This window comes from Seriola aureovittata, chromosome 21 (genome assembly GCF_021018895.1).
Source record: "Seriola aureovittata isolate HTS-2021-v1 ecotype China chromosome 21, ASM2101889v1, whole genome shotgun sequence".
Taxonomy (NCBI): domain Eukaryota; kingdom Metazoa; phylum Chordata; class Actinopteri; order Carangiformes; family Carangidae; genus Seriola; species Seriola aureovittata.
In genome coordinates this window covers 506,140-516,139 of record NC_079384.1, presented here as the reverse complement: position 1 = coordinate 516,139, position 10,000 = coordinate 506,140, and the positions used below count along the sequence as shown (strand labels likewise).

General features: G+C 40.7%; 1 protein-coding gene across 1 annotated transcript in view; it reads right to left on the bottom strand.

Annotated features, from left to right (window-relative positions):
* The window catches only part of acta2 (actin alpha 2, smooth muscle), a 6,962-nt gene extending 4,132 nt beyond the window's left edge, over positions 1–2,830 (bottom strand). The window contains exon 1 of the mRNA XM_056365790.1: positions 2,684–2,830. The gene's annotated coding sequence lies outside the window, so the exon portion shown is untranslated. The remainder of the gene's footprint in view (positions 1–2,683) is intronic.
* Between the last annotated feature and the right edge of the window lie 7,170 nt (positions 2,831–10,000).

Sequence of the window (10,000 nt, the reverse complement as noted above, 5' to 3'; positions counted from 1 at the left end):
TAACATCAACATATACTGACATAGATATGTATTTATGTACATCTGTGTACAATATAAGCTTCATACATAAATATATATATCTGTTTAGGCTCGATATATATGTGTCAATATATGAAATAGTTTCATATATAATGTTTACATATACGTACATATGAAATAAAAATGTATATCTCATACATGGAAAATCAACATATGTTTTGTACATATATAATATAATGAACTGACTCCAGATTCATTCATTTAATGAACTCCACACAAAGACTCAACCAATGTCAAGGCCTTTAAGGACTTCATTACCCAGAAGCTCCTGCTGCACATTTTAAGTGTGTCTTTCTGTAAACTGTTTGTTTTGATCATCAGTTTAATTAATTAATTAATTAATGCTTACAGTAACTTAAGAATAAGTTAATGACACCTTTAAACAACATGGCTGACTACAGTGAGAATATTAGAATAATGTAAAAAGAAGTAAGAGAAGTAAGAGAATAAAATAAAAGATGAAAATAATGTAAAACAGAATAAAACAGGAGAATAAAAATGAAATAAGAAATAATAATTAATTATTAATTGTAATAAGAGACAGTGGTGTCTGAGCAACAGGTTGTAGAAGGATCATCAGCTCATGAATGTCAACCTGAAACCTCGTAACCTGGAGTCATGAGGTTTTCACCAAAATTGGAGTTGTAAGGTTTTCACGTGACGGCTGTGAAAACCTCCCCCCTCCTCCCTCCCCCTCCCTCTACACTGAACTACTACTGTCCTTTACTGAATGAACAAGGCACTCTGGGAAAACTTCCTAATTAGGACATGAAGCAGAGTTCTGCCTGTGTTTGGTATGCTCTCTCTCCCTGTGCTCACCCTACCTCGCTTGCCCACTGCTTTTCTCCTTTTATGCTCCCTCTCTCTCTCTCTCTCTTTCTCTCCATCTGTCCTCCCTTGTCTCTCTTCGTCTCCCTCTCTCTCTGAGACACAGATGACTTTAGACCATATTTAGTCATGAAATTTGGGAATCAAATATTTATCTGATTGTTCTGCCAGCAGGAGAGAGAGAGAGAGAGAGAGAGAGGGTTCACTGTGCCCTCAGTTCTGTCTGCGTCTCTCAGGCTCAACACAACAACACAACAACACAACACAACAACACAACACAACAACAGTGACCACAGCTGACAACAATCCTATATCTGAGAGTTTCTTCAAAAACAGCTGATTGCTGTTCAAACAGGAAGTGATAGAGCATCAGTTTTGGACTATTTTCAGCGGTGGATGAATCCACATTTGGTGCTGTAGTGAGTGTTTGTGCAGCTCTGTGACTCAGATGAATCAGACTGTTAATACAGTGGCATGTAAATAGTCTTTTCACTATTCATTAATAATTAATTAATAAGTTTTGGTTGATTTTAAATCATCTGTAAAAAGTCTGGAAGTCAAGAAAAAAAAGATAAAAATATTAACAAAAAATCAAAAATCAAGAAGTAAATGATGATGAAGATGGTGAAGATGATGATGATGGTGATCAGATGCATGAAGTCCTTCATCAAAAGTAATTTTTAAAGCCCTGCAGACAGGAGGCAGATCACGGCCCCCTGCTGGTGGAGTTTCAAACTATTTCAACACAAATCAAAGTGAGACGAGATCTTTAACTTCTACCAGATGTTTAGTGATGAACAGAATTTATTTACCAATAAAATAAATATGTGATTATCTCCGATTACTGATCTCTGTGATTTTCTGATCAAAAACAAACTGAGATCAATACATCCTGATCACCTAATCATCTGAAAGAACTGCTCCTGACAGTGAATGAACTTCTCTCTATCTCTGATGAGGACCATGAGATGTGGCAGAAAGCTGCTTTGACTAAACTGCAAAATAATAAATAAATAATCACCTCCCAGCGAACTGTCCCTCTGGGCCTCCGTAGTTTGTGCAGAGGGGTCGGGATGTGATCAGGTTTCAGTGCAGAAGATTTATCAGTAAGTTGAAGTTTAAATTGATAAATGATCAGTCATGATCATAAATGATCGATCGTGATCAGGTCTATACCACAGCTCAGAATCTGACAGTCCACCTGTGAGTCAGCGCTCAGGGCACAGAGCAACAAACGCTTAATCAGCACCAAGGGTCAAATCAAACCCCCCCACAAAGAGGGTGGGGCACCTCAGATCCACCACAGACACAGAAACATGAAGCATCAGCAGATGATGAAGAAACGTTTTTCACTTCAAGTTAATTAATGTTAATTAATGTTTCTGTTAATGAAGCTTCGTTCAACAAACTGAAGACAAAGAAACGGAGATGCTGCAGGTTAAAGACTGAACCTGAAAACACAGGAGAGGAGAGGAGAGGAGGAGATCACAGTATCACCACAGTATGAGAGAGACAGCCGAAGAGAAACAGAAAGGAGGTGAAGGTGGAGGAGAGAAGGTGAGACAGAGAGGAGAAAGTTTAGAAACTTCTGAAACACTGAGAACATAAGAGCAAAAAGAAAGAGAAGAGCAGTGGAAGAGAAGAGGAGGAGGAGAGGAGATGAAGAGGAGGTGAGATGGTTTAGGAGTGAATAAAATGATCACAGAAGAGACAGATGAAAACTTTCTGCAACTTTTGTCAGGAGCAGAGAAGAAAAGAGGAGAAGCAGGAGGACAGAGGAGGTGAAGCAGGAGGTGATGGAGGAGCGCAGTCTTACCGTGGCAGTGCAGGGCCTGCTGGGACGTGGGGAGGGGGGCAGGACAGAAGTGAGAGTCAGAACTGCTGCGACTCAGTTTATCAACCCTCCACTTCCTCCATCCATCCCTCCATCCCAAACATGGCCCGTACCTCCTCCTCCCTCCTCCTCCCCTCCTCACTCCCTCTCTCTCCCTTGCTTGATTCCTTATAGGGCAGGCCCTGAGGGAAGCAGCCAATCAGATGGCTCGTGCCAGTGCAAAACTTTCTCCCATCATTCACTGCATTCCTCCGAGAGAAAGAGAGAGAGAGAGACAGACAGACAGATAGAGAGAGAGAGAGAGAGAGAGAGAGAGACAGGTGTATAGTGAACGTGTATCAACAGTAAAATGTCATTAGATCATGTAAGAGCAAAACAATAAATGAAAAATTTTTCATCAACTCATGAATTAATCAACTACTCAACTCGTGTTTATTGTTGTTTGTTTCATTTATGAGAAACATCAGATTAAAACTAAATAATAAAGGAGCTGTTTGTAATTTTAGCTATTACTACATAGCTAACATTAGCATTAGCAGCTGGTAACTTCATTCCTTAACTCACCAACAGCAACTCTGAAGTTAGCATGCTAACCAGCTAGCCCCGACCCATCTTCCTCTAATACTTCAAATATTTCTTAATATATTGATTCATTGCTAATTGATTAATGGTGTTGGGGGATGGGGGTTTGGGTGGGTTGAGGGTTATTTATTCTATCTAAATGAGTCTGGGGGAAACAGGAAGGTAACATTAACTATAATGTGGATCTCATGAGGACAACTCAACACTAATTAGCTAGTTAATCATGTTCTCAAGTAATTCTCATAGTTTAATGTGAAAAACTCCAGTTAAAGGATCAAAATGACTTTAAAAATCTTTCTTTTCATAGGTGTAAGAAATTGGCCCAGTAGAATACACACAGTATGCTACATCATATATTTGTATATGACCCAGGAAACAGTTTATTTGTCCATGTACTGGTGTACTGGTTAAACTTAAACTAAACTAAATAAAAACTAAACAAAAAAACTTTACTTTTTCTTTGACACTGAAGGCTGTTGATTTTAACAGTAATGAGGATCACAAATAGCTCCAATGCTAACACAGCTATCAAACTCTTATCTATATAAACTGTAGCTTCTATAACACTGTAGCTAAAGCACAGGTTAGTGTTGATGATACCAGTGGCAGCATCAAATGATGATGTAGCACGATATAGCATGATGGTGTAGCATGATGTAGTATGATGTATTATGATGTAGCACAATGTAGCACAATGTAGCATGATGTAACATGATGTAACACAATGTAGCATGATGTAACACAATGTAGCACAATGTAGCACGATGTAGCATGATGTAGCATGATGTAGCATGCTGTGGCATGATATAGCATAATGTGTTTACATTCAGCTCCCTTCCTACTGCTCTGAGTCCTCCAGGTATCCTCTCACCATCTGGACTAAAACATCTTCCATCCACTGCACAACAAATAAGATTTTGAATTTTCCATGTTGAGACGCAGAAACAGAGGGACATGTCCACAAAGAAGACGTTGATTCCTTTAAATCATGTGTATGTGTTGAAGTGAGGACAGACCTGGACCTGGACCTGGTGCTGGTCCCCTTCACACCATCAGAACAAAGTTCAACACAAACTTAAAGTGTGATGACTGAATAACAGACCTGAGATTAAACTGTCACTCACTTTAATCTGCTGCTGGCTGCAGGGTGATGATGGACTGATGACATCACCGACAGACCCGCTTTTACCAGAAACCTACGTGGTTCATCCGTTTAATTTCCCCAAGGCCTGGTTCTGGTTCTGATTCTGGTCCTGGTCCTGGTCCTGATTCTGATCCTGGTTCTGGTTCTGGTCTTGGTCCTGTTCCTGGTTCTGGTCTTGTTTCTGGTCCTGGTCCTGGTCCTGTTCCTAGTCTTGTTTCTGGTTCTGGTGATGAGGTCCAGTTGTTTTGACTGTTGGTGTGAGTCTTCACTGACGTCATCAGACACCACACAATTCAACCCTGGTGACCTTTCACCTATGAACTCACCCTGTCGACCAATCACAAGCCTCCTGTCAGAGCCAGAGTCCAGTCACAGTGAAAAGTATCTGAGTCAGTTAGCCGCTGAGCTAATTATGCTAATGCTAGCTCCTCCCAGTCACAGTATTTCTCCTCAGGGTTCTGCTTCTGTTCGTTGAACTGTAATCAGACACGTGTAATCAGACAGGTGTAAACACACAGGTGTAATCAGACACAGCCAGGTGTTATCAGACAGGTATAAACAGACAGGTGTAATCAGACAGGTGTAAACACACAAGTGTAATCAGACACAGACAGGTGTAAACAGACAGGTGTAATCAGACAGGTATAAACAGACAGGTGTAATCAGACAGGTGTAAACACACAGGTGTAATCAGACACAGACAGGTGTAAACAGACAGTTGCAAACAGACAGGTGTAATCAGACAGGTGTAAACACACAGGTGTAATCAGACAGGTGTAAACAGAGAGAGAACGCCTTCTCTTCAGCTGCTGATGTGTCACTCTGTGTTTTATTCTAATGTCTGTGGTGAAAGGTTTTTGACTAAAGTGCGGTTCAGTGGTTCAGTGGTTCAGTGGTTCAGTGGTTCAGTCACTCAGGTGTAGAGGTGAGTTTGATTTCTCTGTTGGTGCAGTGGTTTGACTTCCTGCCCTGAGCGCTGACTGACAGGCTGTTCACTGTGTTCAGGCTGATGTTGTGGATGTGAAGTTGAATTGTTGTTTGAATCCTCTTGAGTCGACTGGGTTTCCATTCTCAGCTGTGACCCCCCCACACTCCCCCAACCCCCCAATCACCATGTTACTGGCTGATTTGGTGGAGAGCAGCTCGTGTTACAAACTGCTCTGTTGATCTGTCATCAGCTGGTTACACTGATCCAGGACTGTCGAACCTCAGAGCAGCAGCCAATAGGAGGCCTCACCTGTCCCTCACAGGTTCTCAGTGTCATTACAGATCATGAATCCTGGAGGCGTTTCACAGTCTGTATGCCGGTGTTGGGCCAAATCTGGGCCGCCTACAAAAACATTTGTCGTCCTGATGAAATTAATGAATTTTTGTAACTTTTCCTAATGTTCTGCAGCTTGCAATTTAACTCCCAGTAAAGATCACCTCGTCAGTAACAACATCGCGTCGGTAACAACATCACGTCAGTAACAACATCATGTCAGTAACAACAGTAACAACATCACGTCGGTAACAAACATCATGTCAGTAACAACATCATGTCAGTAACAACCGTAACAACATCACGTCGGTAACAACATCATGTCAGTAACAACAGTAACAACATCACGTCAGTAACAACAGTAACAACATCACAACAATAACAACATCACGTCAGTAACAACATCATGTCAGTAACAACAGTAACAACATCACGTCGGTAACAACATCACGTCGGTAACAACATCATGTCAGTAACAACAGTAACAACATCACGTCGGTAACAACATCACGTCGGTAACAACATCATGTCAGTAACAACATCACGTCGGTAACAACATCACGTCGGTAACAACATCATGTCAGTAACAACAGTAACAACATCACGTCGGTAACAACATCACGTCGGTAACAACATCATGTCAGTAACAACAGTAACAACATCACGTCGGTAACAACATCACGTCGGTAACAACATCATGTCAGTAACAACAGTAACAACATCACGTCAGTAACAACAGTAACAACATCACGTCAGTAACAACATCACATCAGTAACAACAGTAACAACATCACGTCGGTAACAACATCACATCAGTAACAACAGTAACAACATCACGTCGGTAACAACATCATGTCAGTAACAACAGTAACAACATCACGTCGGTAACAACATCACGTCGGTAACAACATCACGTCAGTAACAACATCACGACAGTAACAACAGTAACAACATCACGTCGGTAACAACATCACGTCGGTAACAACATCACGTCAGTAACAACAGTAACAACATCACGTCGGTAACAACATCACGTCAGTAACAACATCACGACAGTAACAACATCACGACAGCAACAACATCACGTCAGTAACAACATCACGACAGTAACAACATCACGTCAGTAACAACATCATGTCAGTAACAACAGTAACAACATCACGTCGGTAACAACATCACGTCAGTAACAACATCATGTCAATAACAACAGTAACAACATCACGTCGGTAACAACATCATGTCAATAACAACAGTAACAACATCACGTCAGTAACAACATCATGTCAATAACAACAGTAACAACATCACGTCGGTAACAACAGTAACAACATCATGTTGGTAACAACATCACGTCAGTAACAACAGTAACAACATCACGTCGGTAACAACATCACGTCAGTAACAACATCATGTCAATAACAACAGTAACAACATCATGTTGGTAACAACATCATGTCTGTAACAACAGTAACAACATCACGTCGGTAACAACATCACGTCAGTAACAACATCATGTCAATAACAACAGTAACAACATCACGTCGGTAACAACATCACGTCAGTAACAACATCATGTCAATAACAACAGTAACAACATCATGTTGGTAACAACATCATGTCAATAACAACAGTAACAACATCACGTCAGTAACAACATCATGTCAATAACAACAGTAACAACATCACATCAGTAAAAACATCACGTCGGTAACAACAGTAACAACATCACGTAGGTAACAACATCATGTCTGTAACAACAGTAACAACATCACGTAGGTAACAACATCATGTCTGTAACAACAGTAACAACATCATGTCTGTAACAACAGTAACAACATCACGTCAGTAACAACATCACGTCGGTAACAACAGTAACAACATCACGTAGGTAACAACATCATGTCTGTAACAACAGTAACAACATCATGTCTGTAACAACAGTAACAACATCATGTCAGTAACAACAGTAACAACATCATGTCAGTAACAACAGTAACAACATCATGTCGGTAACAACATCATGTCAGTAACAACATCATGTCAGTAACAACAGTAACAACATCACGTCAGTAACAACATCATGTCGGTAACAACATCATGTCTGTAACAACAGTAACAACATCACGTCGGTAACAACATTAACAACATCACGTCAGTAACAACATCACGTCGGTAACAACATTAACAACATCATGTCTGTAACAACATCATGTCAGTAACAACAGTAACAACATCACGTCAGTAACAACATCACGTCGGTAACAACATTAACAACATCATGTCTGTAACAACATCATGTCAGTAACAACATCATGTCAGTAACAACAGTAACAACATCACGTCGGTAACAACAGTAACAACATCATGTCTGTAACAACATCATGTCAGTAACAACATCATGTCAGTAACAACAGTAACAACATCACGTCAGTAACAACATCATGTCGGTAACAACATCATGTCTGTAACAACAGTAACAACAGCATGTCGGTAACGACAGCGTTTCCACTCAACCCTAAAAAAATATTTCAGTCTCGTAGTGAAACTCAAAGTTACATTTGTGTTTGAATTTTGAAGCTTCATGCTTTTGGTGAACTGAACGTATCTGTTAGCAACTAATAAAAGTGGCGCTAATGCACCAAACAGCCATTTGTCAACCACCAAAATACATCAGAAGAAGAAGAAGATCATCATCATCATCATCATTGTCATCACAGCTTCTGTTGTCACTGATTCAGACTGAAAACAACATTTTATTTTGTAATACAAACAAAGACTCGGTGGCTTCACTTCAGTACTGTTTGTTATTATTAATATAATATTAGTTATTATAACATGTGTGTCCTAATCTACATGTCTTGATGCAGATAAAGCTAAAGCTAATTATCAATAATATTAACTGGATCCTTATAAAGTACTGTGTTATTTACTGATCCTCCTCTGTCTGCCTCTCTCACCTCCTGATATGGCAGTGTAGCATGTTCAGTCACACACACACACACACACACACACACACACACACACACAAACACACACACATACACACACACACACTGTATACACTTTAGCAGCGTGCCAAAAAGTGACATCATTAGTTTACATGATACACGACGAACCCCATCTGAGGAGATCCCACACACACACACACACACACACACACACACACACATACACACACACACACACTGATCCAGCACTCATCACCAGGAGATCCTGAAGCTCCACCAGAGGATTAAAGGATGAGTCCCTGAAATTGAACTGACCACATGTGGTAACACATCTGGACATATGTGGTGGTTTCCTTTTCTTCACTTTGAAACGCGGTGAAAGTCAAATGTCAAAAAGAAGTTTAATTTACGGTGTGTCTGCTGGTGAAGGAAACGTGACATCTTCTTCTGATTGATCTTTAACTCCAATTTGTCACCTTCAGGCCTCCGTACCTGTGAACTGTGATGACCTCTAGCATCAGGCCTGCACTGTTCATCACAGCTGAGGGGGGCGCTGGTGGTTCATCCTCTGGAGAGCAGTAGCTTTTCACAGCTCATTCTCTCTGTCACTTAAAATGCTGTTAGTGTCACATTACAGAGCAGGTGGGGGAGGGGGAGCAGTCTATCTCCTTAAAAAGACAAACACGGCACGAGGGAGGATGGAGGGAGGAGGTGGGTCTGAAGTAGAAGAATGTTTTCTGTTTGTCTCTTCATGTGAAAGATGTCTGACATCTCAAACAATAATACAAACGTCTGAAACCCCATGTATGGAGTTTGTGAAAAGCATTCTGGGAAATGTAGGAAACCTCTGACTGAAGCACAGGAGGAATAGCCTGAGACAGAGGATCAGGATTCAGCACTTTCCTGGTTCTCAGCAGCTCTCTCTGATCAACACATCCTGACCTCTGACCTCTGACCCATGACCTCTGTTGTTGGGCAGTGTTGACTCTTCAGTGTGTTTGTTTTTATTTGGTGAAAATTTAAACGAACAAACACAAAAATAAATGCTCATCATCCTGTTTATCTTTAGCAGTTAGCATCGTGGGTCTGTGGTTAGCAGTTAGCAGTTAGCATCATTGTGGATTGATGTCACAAAGTTCTCGCAGCCTCTCACACTCAGTCACTGACCAGGTGACGTCAGGTTAGCCTGTGAGGGTTCAGGTTCTAGGGGGTGACTGGATCTCAGTGATGACCTGTCTCAGTGTGATGACATCATCTCCAGGTTAATGGGTTAAATAATACTGGTTGTATATTTATATATATAAATACTAGTTATATATTGGTTAAATAGTATGATGATGTCATAGTTTGGTTTTGTTGCTAGG